General features: G+C 34.7%; 1 protein-coding gene and 1 pseudogene across 1 annotated transcript in view; both read left to right on the forward strand.

Moving 5' to 3' along the window:
• Grid2 (glutamate receptor, ionotropic, delta 2) overlaps positions 1-20,484 on the forward strand; it is a 1,119,457-nt gene that overhangs the window by 82,969 nt on the left and 1,016,004 nt on the right. The window lies entirely within an intron of this gene.
• On the forward strand, positions 18,400-19,729 carry LOC102010765 (annotated as a pseudogene).

Here is a 20,484-nt window from a genome sequence, read left to right on the forward strand (position 1 = left end):
AATTTAAACTTTTACTTTCTGCTTACTTCAGTAAAACTATGTGCCTTAAAATAAGGCCAGGGTTCTTAAAATTTTCAACATTTTGATTTTTAACAAATTTTCAACATAATGATAAAGATATTAAACTATCTTGTCTTTGTTTTCAACGACAAAGATTAGTTTTCCTTTCAAATATACAGGAAATACTAGTTAAACGTACAGAAATCTATAGTGAACCAAATACTAAAATATGGAATATGTTTGGAGACATTTTATTCTAAGTTTGAGAAGACATATTACTCTACTGACATTCTACCAAAGAAATTGAAATTTTTAAATTAGACCTTTGGTCATACGCATTTGTAGAATAACTTCTTAATATGATAACTTTATTATACCTTGTATAGACTATGATTTTCTGTGTTTGTATGTGTGCTAAAATTTCTATGCTAAAATTTAGTATAAAACCTAAAATTTATCTTGATTCTTGAAATTATATATTAACAAAATGTAACGTGATTGTGTATTTTGAATTTCCTATACCAGAAGATTTTTCCTCTTAACCTTTTAATTAAATAGCTAATTATTTTTAGTTATCATCCAATTACTATCTAATAAGATTATGATATCACAAATCTTAGAGTTGGAGTAAAATCCTTAGAGATTAATTTAGTCTAAATCACAGATTTTATGCTTCATGAAAATGAAGTCTGAGAGAGTGAGTCAGTGCAGATAAGTAGGTTACTAGAGCAGCAACAAGGGAGTAGAGTGGAAATCCTCAGACAGCTGTCCCTAAGCAAAGCATGAAATGCCATCCCGGCTTTGGTGTCTCGAGTTACTGTGAGGCAGTAACACATGGAGGTCAGGGTATACAGGCTTTGCTACACAAATGCCTGTGTAAAGCACTTATCTCATTACTTACTAACTTTATATACTTGACATATTTTTGAGTCCTAATTTTCGTACCTGATTTGTTGTATGTAATTGTAACATTGATTAATTCAGATGTCTGCTCTGAGGAGTAAGAGGGCTAATGAATGTTAAGAATTCACAACAGTACCTGACACAAAATGAGCTGCATGCTGGCCTGTATTCTTTTAAAATTTCAAATATTATTCTTTTTTAGTAGAATTTATGTTATTGGAAATGTTTAGAAATATGGAAAATGGATCAATAATTATATCTATATTTTGTCTATATCCTTCCATATTTTTTCATTGTAAGCTTTTATTTACATTTTAAGGTTCTTTCTTTTTTACAGAATTATGCTTAGAAATCTGACTTATGGAATTATGGAAATCTAGATATGCTAAATTTCATTTGCTTAAAATAGCAAAAAATACTATGGAAAAAGTAAGATGTTAATACAGATTATTATAAACTAAGAAATCCAGCAAGGCCATTGAGTCCACTACCAAGGCATATGACAATTTAGGATAGATTGTTAGTTCTAAAGATACCACTTGGCATATCTACAATCAGAGCCTAATAGACTATACTTTTTTGAAAATTACGTTTAAAAAGACAACATGAAAATTACCCATTTAAGTTTTTATATGTATTACTGTAGTGTTGCCAATTGCATTTTGGTTTATTATGGGAAACAAAAATATGGGGCCATACAGGTTAAGTGTCTGTTCTCACGTTGTAGGAAGTTGAATTTACAAAGGGTTTGATAAGGTGCGGTGGGTAAGCTTGGGTGGGTCAGCTCGATTGTCTTTGGGACCTCTGGGGGAATTAGCGAAGCACACTCCTGACTATGTCTGGTGTATCTCGGAGAAGTAACCTTGAATAATATACCAGGTCCCTTGGCCCTTTACCTCTGGTGCTGATCCCCACCTCTACTTTTCAGCTGTCATGGACTAAGCCTGTTTACTCTGCCCTGATTTCCTGCTATGATATCCTCTGTCAGTGCTAGAATGCCATGGACTAAATCCACTGAAACCATGAGCCACTGTAGAGCTCTTTTTAAATTTGTGGGTGTCTAGTGTTTTGTGCCAAGGATGGAAGAGACCAATACATAGGGTAAACAGCAACTCCACACTCCCAAAATAAAAGTAAATAGCTACAGAAATTAAAATAAAAGTAAAAGTAAATAACCACAAAGAATCTACTTCACCCTTTACTGTATGTACAGTGTAAAAATTATTACATCAAATAATTCATTGTCATGAGAAGACTCCCATGTGGAAACAGAATCCCAATTCATGGTTTTTGCATGATACAAAAAAAATAAGTCAAAATTAATTTTAAGATGTGCTCAGCATTAATAGTACTTATGAACATTTCATGAGACTGTGTGTGAAACCTTTCCCGAATGTGACATCTTTAGCCCTTTGAATGATTCACACCAAGACCAAGCAATGTAAGCACAATAACATAACATAATTGCTAAATTCAAAAGGAAGAGAGAGACCATGTGAATGAAATGGCAAACAAAATTAAATATGATGTAAAATACAAAATAAAGACAGTAATTATGATTAAATAAGTAAGAAAGAATCAAATCATTCAAGTCATAATGGCCTCAGAAATGATCATACAGAAATGAAGAAAAAAGAAAACAACACACAAAAAAGTACAGAACTTTGGAAAATAAGGCATGTAGTAAATGTGAGTAAAATTCATTGAATGATTATTAGGTAATTGAGAAGAGAAATTTCTCAAGAAGTTGAGAAGAGAAGACCAGAAACATTTATAAAAGTTGTCATAGGAAAGATGTCCCTCAAACTAGAGGCAGATTAGATTAAAATTAACAGATTTAGAAAAAAGATTATCAAGGCTCTAAAATGCTATATACATAGACTAGGAAAAACCCAGAATTTTAGAAAGCAGCATGGAGCCTTACATCCCCAGCCATTTTTGGCTTCCCACTAGCTCTTTGTACAAGGAAATTATTATAATAGTTGGGCCTGTGATCTATTGTGAAATTACTCTACACTCTTATATAAATTACAGTCATTCACCTGAAAAACCTTTGCTCATCAACAGATACAACATACTTTTAGGCTTAATTTGCATGATTTGTATTTTGCCCATTACTCTTGAGTCTAGACAAATAGCAAGAGAACAGCCTCCTGTCTGCTTTCTAGAGTCTGCTGGTATTCCATGAGTGTGAATGCCCCCACCCTGATCAATTTCAAGCTGGTAGTGGGAGTGCACTGCATCCAGCATTAAAACATATGCTTTATTACATAATTATAGATTGTTTACACACTCTACTGTTATTTTTGCATTTTATATATATATACACACACACATACACAAATTAATATCATGCAAAAACATAAACTAATTAGTAACATGAGGTTTTTGTTATATTTGTCCTTAATATAATTTATTTACTTGAATGTTTATATAATTTAATATTAAATCGTGGCCCCATTTAAGGCTTTATACCACATATTAACAATCCACTAATTAGCTACCATTTGCTGGTAGGAGCTGGTATCAGCTGCATCCTAGTGTCTGTGGATCATCTGAAAGTCTGAAAGTCTCCATTTGTTTTCATTAGATAGAATTCTATGAAGAATGGGAAGAGAAGAAAGATAGCAGGATGGGAAGAACAAGAAGAGCACAGGAAGTTTCTACTACTAAGTTCAGTGACTTAAGGAAATCCTTTGTTTCCATCTGTGCCTTTATTCACAATATCTAGGGCACACCTGACTCCAAGCAGAGGTTCTCTGTGGGAAATTGAACCTCTTACTGTGTTTCTCCCTTGGGGGACATTTGAATTAAAATTACTTCTATTTTTTTTTAAACCAGATGACAGTAATCCACCCTGCCCTAAATCACCCGAAATCTTTTACTCTTTGTTAAATTTCCCTTTCACTCTTTTCTTTGTGCGGCAATAAGTTTTATTATGTATCACTAACTGTGGGATGGGCAGTGCCCATTGGAGAAGTAAAAGCAGTGCATTGCTGCTGTGATTCTTTCCATAGATATTCAGAATACCAGGTGATATTTTTTAGAATTTGTTATAATACAGGGACTCAACAAATATAAGTAACATGGAAGTAATTGTACAAAATCTCAAATAATAAATATTCCACAAAGTCTTTGAATGTTGACCCATGTGGCATTTAACAGTAGAAAAAAATGACTGTTAAATAAATCAGACCCAGATGGATAAACATCATATTGTCTCCTTGGTGTAGGAACCTGAGAGACTAGGTAAAACTCAAAATGTACAATAGATGATAGGAAAGGGAAAGAAATTGCTCAAAGGAAAGAACGATTGGGATGAGGGAAAGAAGAAGAAAGAAGAAGGCAAAATATAAATATGTATATGAATAGCTGCGATAACTGTATTGCTGATATCTGATGGTGTATTGAAATGAACAGTTGATTACAATTCTTTATGTTCTGATTGATTGTGCATGTTTGAATGTGGTGGTCTGAGCAACTGATTTGAAGGTAACAATATGCAATGGAATTACAATGGTGAACTCCTGCCATCAAGTCTAGTGAAACTCTGTATTATCTCTACTGTTTTGTCAAAGAATTATTTTCTTATTCCCTATCATGGTTTGAGCAATCTTTCATTCTTACATCTGGTAATCTGAGCAATGTAGTTGAGGATAGTGATATGTAATGTAACAACCACTTTTGATTTGTATTATTTTGTCTTGAGACTCTGTATCACTTTGAACGTTCTTGCTTTGATTTGTTTATGTTTGTGATACCGGTATGCTGCTACTGTTCTATTTCTTTGTTTGTTTCTCATTTACTACTCTCTTTAAAATAAAAAAAATGACTTTTTTAAAAGTGTATTTATCAACCATTGGGAAAACAAATTTTCTCTTAGGAATACTAAGAATAAGATCAATCCAATATCCTCCAATATTCAGAGTACATGAATTTCAGGGTCTACACATCTTGATAAGGTCTAACTTCTTTTAATGTTAGTGGATATAGGGGCTGGGGATTTAGCTCAGCGAAAAAAGCCCCTGCCTGGCAAGCGCAAGGTCATGAGTTCGGTTCCCGGTACTGGAGAAAAACCAAAAAAAAAAAAAAAAAAATGTTAATGGATATTACTATGATGTGGCAGGAGGTGCTCCATCTTTGTATGCATATGAGAGAAGGTCCCTTGAGACCTTCTCAGTACCACTTGCATGCGATGCATTTCTGTAAATCATTCCCATTGAATTATCTCAAAGTGTTTCAAACACAACACTTCTAGGTATTCAATTAAATAATGACATTTTTAGAAAGGTGTTAAAAGTGAAGGCAGAAGAGCTAGAAAATAGAAGTGAATATAACACACCTCTCTGTCACATAACTTCATCTCCTCAAATAGCCAGAAAATCTGTTACAGATTTGCAAGGATATGAGGGGTGATTAGTAGGTAGAATAGAACATAAGCCTGCTAGTGTGTATTTGGAGAAGTGTATTCTAGACAAGTAGAAAAGTCAGATGTTTTTGAATCTTGCGTCAAAGTGATCTGAGAGCCAGATCAGTCAAGTAACTGAAACTCACGTTTTTAAAATGTATTTTCTATTTCTTTTTTCTTTTTAATTTTGAAGCCCATAGAAGATAAATGAAAGTGTAGGTACTTATTTACAATAGCACAATGAAGGTAATTATACTGTTCATTGTGTCAACACTTCCTAAATTTGAACGTAATGCTTGCAGAAGTTCATTTTCAAAGTAGAGCTAGAATGATGTCTCTGCTGAGATGATAATAACACTAAAAATTGCTGTTGAAAATATTTCCAAACTTGCAGTAGTATCCTAGTTCACACTGTGAAATCCTGAGTCCAGACGTCTATCATTCTATAGAGCAGTTATAAGGAAATTACTATTGAACAGTGTTCAACCATTTTCTCTTGCTCTGTTTACGTGTGTTTTGAGTGAGCAGGACACTCATTTTTCCACTCTGATGCATCCTTGTGTCTCTCCATCCAGTATTATTTATATCACAAATGATGTTTCCTCAAGTCATTGACTCCTTCCTCATTTTTAGTTGTAAATGAATCTTAATTCCCTCTGCAAGTAGATGTTTTTCTTTCAGTTATCCTAGTAAATTATTTTCCCTCTTTAATAATTGTGTCATTTTATTTTGAAAACTTCTCCTCTATCTCAAAGCTTTCTTAACCCCATGTGTTGTCCGGTGGACCCCTCTCTTTGCTTCTTTCACAGCGTCCCATGTTAAATGATGAGCCTGTTTTCTTAGGCTATAATGAACACTTTCCTTGGTTTTAGCCCTCTAAGTCCTCAACTGCTTGAGAGCGTGGCTGACCTTATTTATGCTCTTAACAAGAAGTAAGTGTTGGGGGCTGGGGATTTAGCTCAGCGGCACAGCGCCTGCCTGGCAAGTGCGAGGTCGTGAGTTTGATTTCCAGTACTGGAAAAAAAACAAAACCACCACCATAACAAAAAAAAGTAAGTGTTTTGATCCAGTCCTCAGTGGATGGGCGTTTGGATTGTTTCCAAGATTTAGTTGTGATAAATTGTGCTGCTATAAACATTGGCGCACGTATATCACTGTGGTATGATGTTTTCAGTTCTTCTGGAAAAATATCCAGAAGAGGAACATCTGGGTCAAATGAGACCTCTAATGCGAAAAGTACAATAGATATTGTGAAAGGGAAAGAAACTGCTCAAAAGGAAAGAACAATTGGGATGAGGGAAAGGAGAAAAGAAAGAAAGAAGGAAGGGGAAAAATACATATACACACACAAGGTAGCTCAGATAATTGCACTACCAATTTCTGTTGGTTTATTGAAAGGAACAGTTAATCCCTAATAAGTAGATTTGATTAACAGTTTTCCAAATGTTTGCCTCGCATGGTGTAAGACTGGTTCCAGAACTTTACTTAGTTCTTTCCCTGGTGTCATCCGAGCAGTGAAGCCATGTACTACCAGGGTCCAAATGAAGAGCGGAGTGAAACTAGGGAGAACAGCAAGAACAAGTGGTAAAAGTGAAACACAAGCCCCTTGAAAAGGAGCCACTGAAATATGTATAAGTGAAATGAGCCTCTAAAAGGTGCATTGTCGAGTATGTAGGTGGCGCAAGAAAAGGAATAAACAGAGAAGGTGAGGAGAAGTTGAGAAAAAGGAATGACCAGAATATCAGTAGCTTGAACTTTAGTTCATATATGTTTATTAAAAGCTAAAGAAAATTACTAGCCTATCCTAAGGCAAGCTAAAGGTATCCTAAATATACATAGCTGATCCTAGTATTTTGCTAAGTAATTGAATTCAGTTTCTTTTTCTGAAGCTGGGAGTTTGGCATTGTTATCATATGAATTCACCATCAGAGTGTTTAATTTTATAAAAAATGAAGTCTTGTGAACTACAACACAGAAGCACAAGTCTCCCTTTCATTTCTCTGCTTTTCCCGCCATCTATCGCGTTATGAAAGGACAAGGGAGTGTTATGTTTTATTCATTTGTATGAATTTTTTAATTTGCATTTTTAATGTTTTCCAAGGTGAGAGAGAACAGAATCACGAAAGAGCCAAACATCACCCTTTTATTGTTCCTAGGGTGCTCTTAAAACTCCCAGTGACTGCCTGGCACACAAGTTGCACTGGCTTAACATTGCAGGTTACTGGCACGTGTGACCTTCTGCTCTTGAAAAATTCCTTGTTTTATTCAAGAAAAATCAAGCTGTCTCCCTAAGATGTGGCAACGATAGAGAAGTGTAGAAACACACACTTCAGAGGTCAATTACTAATTCTGACAGGCATTCAAAATCATTACTTAGGTAAACATCAATTCATGGAGAGAAGTCACTGTAGACAGTGTTTGGGCTGCCTGTATTCATATATCCATAAAAAGGAGAACCCAAGTGGCAAGAAAAATATCTCAGAGAGTAGTTTTAAAACAAAAGATGAGCTAACCAAAGTTTGCTTTGTTTTGTTTTTTTTTTTCCAGATAATTCAAACTACACTCGGACATCACTGATCTTGTTATTTCGGTATAAGCAATATATAAAATTGAATTTTAATTCATGTGCAGACCTCCAGACAGAGTGACTGAGAGATTTAAGTAGATTCACTGGGTCAGACTGATGGGTTGGCAGCTGCAGTTAAAAAACTTTCCCCACGCGGCATTACCAGATCTGTTCTGAGCCTCAGGCACTGTTGGAAGAGCTGCCAGGAAAGCGTAGTGCATGGTGGTTTTGTGATGGAGAGAAACAGGATCTTGGTGAGAAAACCTAATTGTTTTGAACTAATACATTTGGCTGGTGTCTGGGCCAAAGCTTCCAGATATAAAAAGCAGTAGAGGTAAAAATCTTCAGTGGAAGCATACTTGGCATTTGTTGCCTGACGTAAGCAGAATTTAAATAAGCAATATTTGGAAATTGAGGTCTGCCTTTGTGTTCTAATTATGAAGACTAAAGGAAAGCAACGTACTTTTTTATGTGTATGCTTAAGGCTAAAGATTTCTTCTCAGTTGCCATCAGACCCCAGACACTTCTAAGTTAGATGCACTTGCTCTTATCTTTACCAATGAGAATTTATTATTTCTTCTTGAAACAAACATTTTTTTATTATTTCCCATGAGCTTCTTAGAGAGGAATTTTAGATGTTCTGCAGAGATTTCTTTCTTTTTTTTGCAGAAGTATTTGTATTTTATGGGTTTATGTTGCACTATTTATACTTTAATTGAGCAATGTGGTAGTAGATTTTTTGGGGGGGGTACTGAGAATCGAACTCAGGACGTCAAGCTTGCCAGGCAGATGCTGTGCCACCAAGCTGTATCTCTGGGCCCTATTTCTTTTTAATTGTACAAATATATTGTCTTTAGGAAGGAAAATCCCTTGAGAAGATTTAAAGTACTCTCACTTGAGAAAAATTCCTTCCAAAAATATACAGTATTATAAGATATTTTTCTTAGAGAACCTTTGAAAATATTCAACATAGCTAAAGCTTTTGAAATACATTTTCAATCATGAAAATGGTCTTAAATATCCATAATTTTGAGTACATAATTTGGCTACCAATGCACCTGTACAATATCATTTTCTTTATTAATCAACCTTTTATTGGATCTGGTTTGACACTTCAACATCAATTTATCAATATTATATTTGCATGAGAACATTATGTGTGATGCATGATGTTAGAGTGGTTGATGAGTGCCTTCTGTTTTCTGAAAAACTGGATTTAATGATTGGAGGATGGTGTTGAAACCTCATAGCTGAAAAAGCATGTGTTGCACAGCTTTGATCAGATGCTATGAAAGTAACTTATTGTAGGCTGATTGCATATTTAAAGGGCTGTTTCAGATTAGTTTACACCAGTGTTGACTGTTAGAACCTTAGCGTCTGTAAGCCTGCGAGGCCTGCTTGCATTACTGTCTCGTTGAAGATTATTAATCACCAGGTGCCATTACGCAGTGGCAGGGCTCCAAAGCGGCACTCTGAGGACTGCTCTGTTCATTCCTCTGTCCTAGAGTGAAGAAGTGTAGAAGCTTTTTTGGCTTCTCAGCAAAAGAACGTAGCAGCCTCTAAAGTGTGTGTACCATCACCGTGTTTGGAGTCAGAGGACGTTCAAGGAAGAAGAAAAAAAAAAAACCTTCCAAATCCTCAGATATTTCATCCAGATTAACTACAGAATGATAGTATTTGCTAAGAGACACAGGGATAGAAAAAAGGGAAAAAATACCCCCAAAGAAATATTCCATTTTTTTTGCGCTTCAAAATCCTTTGTTCTCCCTCTACTCATCTATTACCCACTGACATATATCACGGGGTCATACCTTGCACAATACCTTTGAAGAAAATGAAATACATAGGAATCAGTCTAATGAAGGAAGTAAAAGACCTTTACATTGAAAACTACCATACTGTAAAAAGGAGATCAAAGAGAATAGCAGAAAATGAAACTCTATCCCTTGTTGTTGAATAGGAAGAACCAATATGGTGAAAATGGCCCTGCTTCCAAAACTGTTACACAGACTCAGTGTAATGCTGATACCAACAGTACATCTCACAGAGTTAGAGAAAACAGTAAGACCCAGTGTAGCAAGAGCAATTCTGGGGAACAAAAGCAAAGCAGGGGCCATCACCATCCTTGACTTGAAATTATATTACAAGCTACTGTGATAAAAAACAGCATTGGAAAATGAAAACAAAACAAATAAAAACAAACAAACAAATAAAACAGACCCAAGGATCAATGGAACAAAAAGATGCAGAAACAACTCCAAACACACTCAGCCACCTTACCTTCAACTAAGGAGCCAAGCATGTTCACTGAAAGAAAGATAGTCTTTTTAATTTGATAAATGGAGCTGCAAAAACTGGCTTTCAACATGCTGAAGATTAAACCTAGACCCATATCTCTCAACACACATTCATTTAAAATCAAAATGGATGAAAGATCTAAATATTAAAAGAGGAATACTAATCCTGCAGGAAGAGAGAATAGGTAGAGCTATGACCATTTTAAAGTTTCAGTCAGAGAAGAAAATTAATGATGGGAAGAAGTGATTAACAGTCACTAAAATGGATTACATAAAGGTATGAGTTGTCAGCTGAAAACAGAACAGCATCCATTTTTGTTTAGAGTGAAACATAATATTGGATGATGGTGTATTTGGGGTATTTCTTTGTTCCTTTCTTTAAAGAATAAATTATAGAAGTTGAGTATATTTACATGATTACAGGCTCCAGATAACTTTGACTGACAATTTTTTGTGGAAACATGGGTGTGAAAGAATGTGAGCTTCTAGCCTGGAGGGGATTGATTAGATTTCTTAATTCTGTGAATTGATGTGTTTTCTTTTTTCATTTCTGGAAATTCTATTAAATCTCATTTGTGTTCAATAATGTTTTTTTTTTTTCCTTCTACAGGTCTGATTCAATGTGTGATTTTCTCATATCTGAATATGATTCTTAACCTGCCTTGGTGGTCTCCTTGTCTTTCTCTCATGGTGTGTCATTTTATGATGAATAGATCACTTAAGTTGTATGTAACCTGTCACCCATTTATAATTTCAGATATTGTTTTTCATATATACCAATGCTGTTTTGAGCATTGTGTACTCAGGGTACACATCTAGTTTGTTACATAGCACTCACATTTCAATAAAAGAAAATCTCAGTGGATTTAGTGATTAAGAGAAAATAAGGTGGAGATATCAAGGGTATTGAACTTTTATAGACCTTTCAAACACTGATCATTTCATTGACTTGTTTTTGCATTGAAGAGAAATCAGCTCTGCAAGCCAGTTTCCAAGGGACGCACCAACTCTTACCTCAGTGCACTCACTGATAGGTATTCTTACATACTTCACTCATATTGTCAGATCTTGTTTCTTAATATGTATATATTCTACTTTTTATTGTTTGAAAATTTCAAATTATTCCTCCTGTCTTTTTTTTCAGCTGGTTTTCATTCATAGTGTTTTATTTCTGTCTGTAGAAAGTGGTATTTTTATATTAGGTAGTTAATTTCTTAAAATTGTTTGAAGACTTGCATTTGTCAGCAATCTGAAACCTCTAATAAAAACTAACCACTTTGAGCTAAATTCTTACCTCGGTATTTTTGAGCAGCCAGAGAGTAGGGCCTCCACACCTTTCCATGGCCATGTGTGCTTGAGTGGTACATATTCAGAGTGGATGTTCTTTTCCTATACCATGAGAGCCAGTTGAAGAGGAGGACTGGTAGTGGATTTGTAGTTCAGCAGCACATGGAAGATGCAAGCTTTCAGTGTCCCAGTTTTAAGGGTTTACAAAAACCAATAGTCAGACTGGCTGCCTCAACAAGTATCGTCCCAGATAAAGGTCAGCTTCATGGCTTTAGGTCTGTCAGTGAACCCCATTTTTCATCTCTACCCTTTGTCTTGATTACTTTCTTTTCAGCTTGTGTTCAAGCTTTATAAACATGTTTTATACAAAGTCATTTGTGTGCCATTAGCTAGACACTCAGGGTACACATCTAGTTTGTTGCATAGAACTCACATTTCAGTGAAAGAAAATCTCAGTGGATTTAGTGATTAAGAGAAAATAAGGTGGAGATATCAAGGATATTGAACTTCTATAGACCTTTAAAACACTGATCTTTTCATTGACTTGTTTCTGCCTTGAAGAGAAATCAGCTCTGCCAGCCAGCTTCCAAGGGAGGCACCAACTCTTATCTCAGCAGAAGCAGGAAGAATTGTAAAATGATGCTCGTTCAGAATTTTCCCTCCTAATATGTTATAAATACTTCATTTCTAAATTTAACAAAGGAATTGTAGCCCCAAGCAAGTATTACCTGTTAATATCATAATACTATTTCCGGTTAGGGGAATGTGGGGAACAGCAGTTGTTAGACACACGTGACTGTTAAGTTAGCAATTTAGGAAAATCTTAACACATACCACAGCCTTTTGATTCAAAGCAATTTCAGGCATTTCAAATCAAAATTCTCAAAATTTTCATATTTGTTTGACTCTTGACATATAGAGTTCATATAGAATTTTATTATGTCATGTCATTTTTAGATTGGTTGCACTTTGATTAATTTCATATTTATACCTTGTTAAAATTTTTGAATAGGTGGTTTGTTTAAAACAGTTCTTTAAAATGTGAAGCCTGAGACTTGTTATTGTTGCTCACATTTTATTTGCAATTCGAACTCATTGCAGAAGACTAGGAAAAGAATTTCTAGAGGCAGGAGGCCCAGGGAAGACTGTCCTCCCTTTTACATACTTGCCCTGTGATCCTGGACTTACCAGCTGAACCTCAATTCACCACTGATAAAATAGCAATACTAGAATGTGGAAGAAATTACAGAATTAACATAAGGAAAGCACTTACCTTAAATAAAGTGCTAGATGGTCTAGATAGTCTTAAATACAGTGCCAGATAGGCTTTCAACACGTTTGATGTTTTAAACTGGGTCCTCAGTAAATTTCAGGAGTCTTAGAAGTCATGACGAAATTTATTAGTAATATGTAAAAAAATTGCACAGTTTTCATATTAAGATGAGAGTACCAATAAAAATCTGAGGTGTAGCTGGGCATGGTGATGCACACCTGTAATCACAGCACTCAGGAGGCAGAAGTAGGAGGATCATTGCAAGTTCCAGGCCGATTTGGGCTACAAAGTGAGCTTAAAGCCAGACAGAACTGAGTAACGAGACCCTGTCTCAAAAAGACGGAAAAAAAAATCTGATGTACATTATGTAACACTAAATCCATGAGGACTTCTAATAAAAATGTGTGGAGATATATGAATGAAATGTTAGAATATCTGAATGTTAGAATATTCTTAAACTTTTTTGTTTTTGGACTTCAAGTTCAATGTTTGTCTTAAACATCCAAAGTCCTAATGAAACATCAAATTGTTAGTATTTCATTCTGAGAGCTTTTAGTTCTGTTATTTCAGTTTCCTATAAAAAGAATGTTTACTCTAGTTTCCTTGATTTCCAGTATATCTTAATCATCGCATTTGAGGTCATCATTCTCAGATTTTGCAGTTGTATTTGAGAACTGTGTACAATTTATTCCAGTTTTCCAATCCAGCTAACTTTTTATGGCTCCAGTAATCATGGTTTATGATTACATCTTCAATTTGTACAGCAGACAGTAATGAAACTCTTCTCTCATAATTTTCTAGGAATCAATTAATTTTAGGGTGGATCAATAATTGGTGGTCTCTTGAGATTTTTATATTTTGTTAATTTAAATATGGAATATATTTTGTTTTCATTGCCTATCCTAAGGTGCACATTTAAAATGTGAATAGGATTGGTATTGCATTTCAAAGAAAAAATACTTGAGGATCATCTTAATATTTATCTTACAAATTGTTTCTTATGTCTAATATAAAGACATACACAAAATATCAATATTTAATGTAAACTATTTTATATATGTAAAGTTTTCCTATAATTAATGTAAGACTAATGCAAATTAATGTCCAGTTTAAAATTTCAGTTTTTGCCTACTGTACCTCGATCACTTTACTATACAGAATAGAAATAGTGCTATGAAAATACTGTAAAAACATGGTTAGATGTCTACTTTCAATTCTGCTTCTGGCAGTAGTTACCTCAGAAATGCTGAATGAGCAGTTTAATAAGTATGAAGTTGTATTCTCTACTACACAAAGTACAGATGATCACATAAAACTATTATTATAATCATAACTTAAAGATCATACAAAATGGGATTATGTATGTAAAGCACTTGTAGCAGTGTCTAATGATCAAGTTTTCTAACAATAATTACATGTATCTGACAATTACTAATTTTTAACACACCTGTGTGCATGCATATCAACTTCAGGCTTCCTAAATCCTGGAGTTTCTAGCACAAGCACTGCTGCTAACGTGCCGCAGGAAAGACACTGACAGAAAACGTTGGCACATGTATCTGCCAGATGCAGATAAAATGCAGAAAATAGAAATCTGTATAATGTTTCTAATCCTCAAATAGTATTATTCACTTCTCAAATATTGGTTTTCTTTGGATATTATGTTATTTAATGTGTGCTGTCAGAATATGAACCACATGCTGTGTTTATAAACTAGAGGTGTTACCATACAAAAACAGAAAAAGAAACTTAACAGAGAAGATACTGCAGATGTTATGCCACTTACAGAGATGCAAAGACTCATAAAAAGGCCCTCACAATTCCTGTTTTAGAGAAACCTGTAAGGATTTACTTCTTGTATAGGTTAATAAGATTATTATTTTTGAAATGAACCTTCTTTTAAAAGATGCATTTAAGAAAACTGCCTTGAAGGAATGTTCTACTAAGTAAATTGGATGAAATGGTTGTGTTACCTGAAACATTATCATTACACCCCACGTCAAAGTGGACTGTGATGATAAAGATACTGGTTATGAAGAATTACGTAGTGGCTGTATCCCAGGTATAGCTAAGGGAATGGATTTTTGCTGCTTAGATTGCAGAGTGCAGTAAAATAAGGTCTGCTGTTTTGGTAATTAAATTTTCCAGCTAGGAAAATAAAAAGAGATCATTAAAGAAGTATAGAAAAATTTAAATACAGCAAATACTGTTTTTAGAAGATTTAAGATTTCATTAGTAAATTTCTTCCTAGTCTTCTTTTTTTAACCAGAAATGGAAATCAAGACCTCGTATTTGCCAGGCAGGTGCTGTGCTGCTGAGCTTTATCTCCGGCTCTCTTGTTAGTTTTTAACCTCCATTCCGTTGTGTGTAGTATGACCTCTACCAAATGTTTTTCAAGCACTTAAACAGATAATTCTAGTATAAAAATGGAATAAAAATCATTTTCCCCAATATATTTTCAAATATTTATCTTTATATGAGGTTTATATTCATGAATGACTTAATAAATGCTATTAAATTTTAGTATAATGACTGCTTTAAATTATCTGTTTTTAATTAGCATATATACCTAGCAATAGAAGGAAAGGGGGAAAGGAATTATGTCATGGAGGGACCAAGGAAAGGAGAAATATATCCACAAGTTTTAGTTGGACAAGTGTTACCTTAGTTGTAAAGTTGTGCTCCTTTTTCTCACACAAATTTATTTCCACAGATTACTTTGGTGGATTAAATAAAGGCAGGTTGTTTGTATGGATGAGAAGAAAAGACATGAATGTCTTTACTTTCTGGACATTTCACTTTTTACTTTCTAAGTGGATGTCCTTAATATGTAATGTGATGTAAGATGGAAATTTTATAGTATTAAAAAACCAGAATGTTAAAACTATTACTACGTTGCCAGTTTTTTTTAAAAGCAGAAACAGCCTTAATTGCCATATTGCAATATACGACTTGATTTCAAAAACACTTCACACTTAGTGAAACTTGAACAAAATTGAGCTCAACTAATAAGAAAGTCGGTAGTGATTATCTTTTTGTTGTTGTTATTGTTGTTGTTTTGGTAATACTGGTGATTGAACCCAGGGTCTCCTGCATGGTAGGTTAGTGCTCTATCACAGAGCAGACATGTCGGCTTTTTTAATAGCACAATGGATATTTTTTAAATTGCATATTATAACACAGAGAGTACAGAATTCCTATATTCACATGTATTGAATTCAGTGTCCTGAAAACAGAGAAATTCACACTGCAACCTAAAATATTGACCTACATGTTGGGCAGTATACTTCCATTTTTAAAGTACAGTAGAATATTTTGCTTGTTAAAGAGAGTAATATTGGCATAGAGGATGACTCACAGATGTGTTTGTAATAGTTGTTTCATTGAACAACTATTTAACACTCTGTGAGCTGCATAGTGATGAGGTAAAAGAATAAAACATATGGTCTTATTTTGGTACAACACTGCTTTGAAACTTAGCAAATTTGGTATTCTACATGCGTTGATGTAAAAATTTTGTCCCATATAAAACTCATTATTTGATACCCAGTGCACAAGCTACAACTTGTCGGTGTTCACTGCCTTGTGGCTTGCTCGCCTTTCTAGCGAGAACAATTTGAGACATCTTGTCTTTGGTTCTTTTCACACCTAGTAAAACTAGTTAACCACAAGAATCAAGGTACCACTGTAGTTCTAATCCTAGTTCTAGTAAAAGCCTAGTTCTCATGAAAATAATGAATATGCAAAAATATGTATGATTTATTTATATCTGTATCTATCTGTACATTTACATTTTTTAAATTCAGACCAATATGATTCCCCAAAGTAATAAAATGATTCTCACTACAATAAACAGCATGAAGTATACAGAGAAAATCCTTAAAGTTTCTCAAATGATTCTTTTGAGATTACAAAGCACATAGTTGTGAGACAGAAGCTCTCAATTTTATCCTAGTCTTATTTTTGCCAACTTTTGGTGCTGTAGCTATTAACTTTTATATATGTCATATATTTTTATGGTAATTATTCAGCTTTGTGTGTGATAAGTAGCTACACTCACATTCCTTAAACAAATGCAGGCATAAAGTACCAAGTGGCTTCAAAATCTATAAAAACTTCTAACAGCGAGACTCTCAAATTGTAAAACATAAACAACACTGTGCGTCTCCCAAGCTTTTGCAGAAAACAACTTGCTCAAGCAATGACCGTGGCTCATCCAGACAGCTGACACCGACTGAAGAATTAGAGGTGCCATACATGGTTCTAAGGTAAATCCTGAGGAAACTTAACTGACCTCGATAAATAACAAAAATTGATTAATACAGGTCTCGCCCTAATTTGGTCTTGAGCGTCCAGCAGAGAAGTATAACCACAAAAGTATAAAAGAATTGCCAACCCCTTTAGTAACAGATCACTGTTCTGGGATAGTGAACTGTATAGGATAAAATTGCTACATCCAAGACTTAACATCTTTGAAATGGGAATCTTTAGCCTAAATAGAGCAACTTTACCTAGAATGAAAAATGTTTCAAATTCAAAGGGTCTTCTATATAGTACCCTCCAAACACAGCTCCTCCAACTCCAGCTCACCACACATTGCTTGTAACTACAAAACACAAGAGGGAGATGTTGGAGCAGCTAAAGCTGAAAATCGACCAGGTGCGTGGGGCCAGAGCAAGGCCAGCCTCAAGAGCACAGGGAGCCTGAGGCAGGTCTCAGGAATGAGCTGCTCTAGTCTCAAGAACACTGGGCACCCGAGGCAATCCGCATGGATAAGCTGTTAGGCAGAGGGGTTTCATGCAACGCTCAACCTCCCACGTGCCTAAGTAACCACAGGGCAGCTATTGGGGCCCTCCTCCTCCTCCTCTTCCTCCTCCTTCTTCATTTCCTCTCCCATTAGGAGCGAGGGCTCCATCTGGCCTCAGTTTTCTGTAAAACAAAAAACAACAACAAAGAAAGCTTTATCAATTGATGGCATTTTTTTCTATAAGAAGACAATAAATACATTTCCTTATTTGAAAAGGATGACTTTTTAACTATTTTTTGTAAAGCCATCCAAAAGATAGCACAGTATTTTGATAGTGTAAATAACCTCTCTCAAACTTATACCAGGACAAGGAAATAGTCCATATTCACATAAATCCAAGGTCACCAGACTATATGATTCATGTGTAAAAGATAATTATAAAATTATTTTTCTTAATTTTTTCTTTCACTTATAGAACAATCTTCATCCAAGAATTTTGGTGAACTCTTAACATTTTGTTAAGGAATATTTTAATAAATTTCTCCTTGAATACTTGAACATCTATTTCTTGAAAAATATTGTTATTAAAGCATAATGGAAGTACCATAATATAGAAAAAAGATATATTTCCAAAATAAACTCATACATTCAGTACACTTTCAATTATCACATAAATGTTATACTTTCTAAAATATGTTTATATAAAATATCTGATATAAGTTTAAGCAATATACTTGAGCAAAGAATCATAATCTCCCAGTTTATATATATATATATATAATTATAAATATTTTTCTTCTAGAAGTAGTTCAGCTTTTATAACTATATATTTTAAATTAGATGAATAATTTTATGTTTGGTTAGAGGTGTTGTTTAATCATTTGATTAACACTATTATCCAAATTTTTTAAAAAAGTCACATAGGTTGTTAAAGCAAACTATTTTCGTGCTTCCCTGGCCTGGTCCGCCTGTCACAGTCTTACTGTGTGCTCTGCTTGGCACCATAGGGAAATGAGACAGTCGCATGGCCTACATGTATCCAGTAGCAATGGCCAGATCAAGGGGTCCAAACCAGTCTTCTGGGACAGCAATTGAGGATGGTCTGAATCTATACAGGCCTACCTGGGAATAAGTGAAAGAGCAACTAGAAAAGAAAAAAAGAAAAGCTCTAAGGTTTTGGCTGAATGTGAAGGAAAAATGGACAATTGGAAGAAAGAACTAGAATAGCACATGGGGAAATTATTAAGTGGAAATGAGAGCTCATCCAATAAATAAATAAATAAATAAATAAATAAGACAGAGAAAGAAGAAGGAAAATAAGAAATCTGGTAGGTATTCATCTTCTTTGTCAAGCTCTGATTCTTCCAGCAGTTCTTCAGGTTCTGAGGATGAGGCAAAGAAGCAAGAAATAAGGAGAAAGTAAAAGAAGAAACGTTCACAAAAGTCTTCTGAAAGCTCCCTGTCAGAAACTGAGTCAGGCAGTAAGGATAGTTTAAAAAAGAAAAGGAAGTCAAAGGAGACAATTGACAAAGAAAAGGACATTAAAGGACTTACCCAAAAAAGAAAGATGTATCCTGAAGATAAACCTCATCATCTGAGTCCTTGTCAGAATCAGATTATACTGAAGAGGTACAAGCAAAAAAAGCAGAAAAACAGTGAAGAATGAGATAAAGCAACAGCAAGTATCTCTTACATTTTTACATCACAACATAGAATCATTTTGAAAAAAAAAAAGAAAAGGAAGCATAAGAGGCAGTGCAAGAAGAAGAAAAAGAAGGCTGCTAGCTCAGGTCCTGACTCAACATAACATTAACAAAAACCCGGATTACTCTATGAAGAAAGTACAGTGTCTAAGGAAATTTCAACTGTGAAAATTAGTATATATTTGCTAAAATGCATGAATGTTCTTGTTTTTAGAATTGTTCCTGGATTATTCAATAGCCACTCCGATGCCACTATGTGAAAGGGTCTGTTGCTTGAACATCTACCTTTTCTCCTCCAGTGCAGGATAACCTGGGAGATAACAACTCGTGGTTAAGACACTTGGGAAGAAAGCTAGTATTTTTGACCAGAAGTATCTAGTGATAACTCCTTAAAATTAAATCTGGATACATCTTTAAGATGTAATCAGAAATGGCCAGATGACTCTAGTTAAAGTTTTTAAAGAAGGGATTACATTAATTTTGAAATCCTTACTGTGTAGATAAGTGTATTTTAATCCCCCAGCCTCGTATACTTTTTATTTACCTCGGGAAGGAGCTTTTAGGGTGGAGGGAGGGGTGGTTTGCTATCTCTTCAGCTAGCAGAGTGGTGTGCCTTTGATCCTCATACCTCCTACTTCTGTGGACACAGCAGGCATGCTTCCTGGGAGGTAAGAGCTGGGTACAAGCAATCTTGCCCTTTACTGAGCTTCATGACATCTGTGGACTCTGTCATATGCTGCTTTGAGTGAACCAGAGAAACAGCCCTTTGCAGCATGAGAAGCCCCGGAGCTCTGAATTCACCTCCACGTCAGTATAAGCGAATGATTTTTAGCTTTAGAATATGTTATGTCATTGGAATTAATTTTTGACTATACTTTGGCTTTAGAAAGGAATTGTTTCATGTAGACACTGGTACTTTTCAAACTTAACAGCTAAACATTCTAAAATGCATATTTTATATTGTTAAGTTTTAACCAGTTAGGAAGATTTTATGTAACCAATGATAGTTATTTCATCTTTTTGTATGAATGTTGTTTAGGCTGCAGTGTTGAGTTTTTGTTAACTCCTTCTTCTTACTGTGTCAAGTTCGTTACTACGTTTAATGGCTCCCTGGCCAGGATATTTAGCATATAAAAAGCAGATTTTGAGTTTTTGTTTTTAAACAGCTTCATATTGAAGCTGAGACTTATAAACAAGTAGAGTGGCAGTTTGATGTGCTGTATCTTGTTACAGAAAGCTATGCCAGAATCTTAATAAATACAGTGTTTTAAAAGTTTGTTGTCTTTGTATATTCCTAACA

This window comes from Chinchilla lanigera, unplaced genomic scaffold, assembly GCF_000276665.1.
Source record: "Chinchilla lanigera isolate Chin_1 unplaced genomic scaffold, ChiLan1.0 scaffold00004, whole genome shotgun sequence".
Lineage (NCBI taxonomy): Eukaryota > Metazoa > Chordata > Mammalia > Rodentia > Chinchillidae > Chinchilla > Chinchilla lanigera.